This window comes from Muntiacus reevesi, chromosome 9 (assembly GCF_963930625.1).
Source record: "Muntiacus reevesi chromosome 9, mMunRee1.1, whole genome shotgun sequence".
Classification (NCBI taxonomy): domain Eukaryota; kingdom Metazoa; phylum Chordata; class Mammalia; order Artiodactyla; family Cervidae; genus Muntiacus; species Muntiacus reevesi.
In genome coordinates, this window is record NC_089257.1 from 2,788,446 (window position 1) to 2,790,010 (window position 1,565).

Here is a 1,565-nt window from a genome sequence, read left to right on the forward strand (position 1 = left end):
CTGCTTTTAATACACTCTCTAGGTTGGTCATACTTTTCTGCCAGGGAGCAAGCATATTAATTTCTTGGCTGCAGTCACCAGCTGCAGTGATTTTGGAGCTCAAAAATATAAAGTCTCTCAATGTTTCCATTATTTGCCCATCTATTTGCCATGTAGTGATGGGACTGGATGCCATGATCTTAGTTTTCTGAATGTTGAGCTTTAAGCCAACTTTTTTACTTTTCACTCTCCTCTTTCACTTTCATCAAGAGGCTCTTTAGTTCTTCTTTGCTTTTTGTCATAAAGGTGGTGTCATCTGCATATCTGAGGTTATTGATGTTTCTCCCGGCAATCTTGATTCCAGCCTGTGCTTCATCCAGCCCAGCGTTTCACATGATGTGCTCTGCATATCAGTTAAATAAGCAGGGTGACAGTATACACCTATGGTGGAATCTGAAACATGACACAGAAGAGCTTATCTACCAGAGGAACGCAGACTCAGAGATGTAGAGGACAGACTTGTCGTTGCCGAGGGGAAGGGAGGAGGAGATGAGTAGGGAGTTGGGGTTAGCAGATGTGCGCGTGCATGCTTCCGACTCTTTGAGGCCCCATGGACTGTAGCCCACCAGGCTCCTCTGTCCATGAGTTTTCCAGGCAGGAAGACTGGAGTGGACTGCCATTTCCTCCTCCAAGGGATCTTCCTGCCCCATGATCGAACTCGGGTCTCTTGCATCTCCTGCATTGGCTGGAGAATTCTTTACTAGTTGAGGCGCTGCAGATACCTGGGGGCTAACACACATATAACATATAAGCTGTTATATATAAGCTGTTAACATATAAGCTGTTATATATAGAAGGGGTAACAACAAGGGCCTACTGTGTAGCCCAGGAAACCATATTCAGTACCCTGTGATGTCCTTTGTAATCCTTAGTGGAAAAGAATATGAAAAAATAATATATTATGTGTGTGTGTGTGTATATATATGTATATGTATAACTGAATAACTCTGCCAAACAGTAGAAATTAACACAACATTATAAAGCAACTATACTTCAATAAAAATTTTTTTTAAATTTTAACTGTGTATGTGATAACACTTATTTCCAGCAATTCAAATGTACTTTCTTCTCTTGCTCCCATCTCCATTCCCTAGAACCCAGAAGTCTCAAGCTGCTCACTGACATCATAACTCACAGGATCTCGGCGGCCCAGGGAGGCTTCAGTTAATCTTCCCCAGTTCGGCGTTCTTTGTGCCCAGACTTGGGCTTCCCGCCCTTTCCTTCTCAGATTTGCTCTCATTGGTTCTGCCTTCTTCTCTGGGACAAGGATTCCTTCTGAAGATACCCGTAGATAAAGTTAAATAGTCCTATGTGGCGGCCTGGATGGGAGGGCAGTTTGGGGGAGAATTGATAAATGTATAGGTAGGACTGAATCCCTTCATCATTCAGCTAAAACTATGACAACGTTGTTAATCAGCTATACTCCAATACAAAATAAAAAGTTTTTTTAAAAAGCTAGTCTTTATTTTTTTAACACATAAGTGACTCATTCCCTCAGTAAATGGGGAGTGTTGCATAAGACAAGA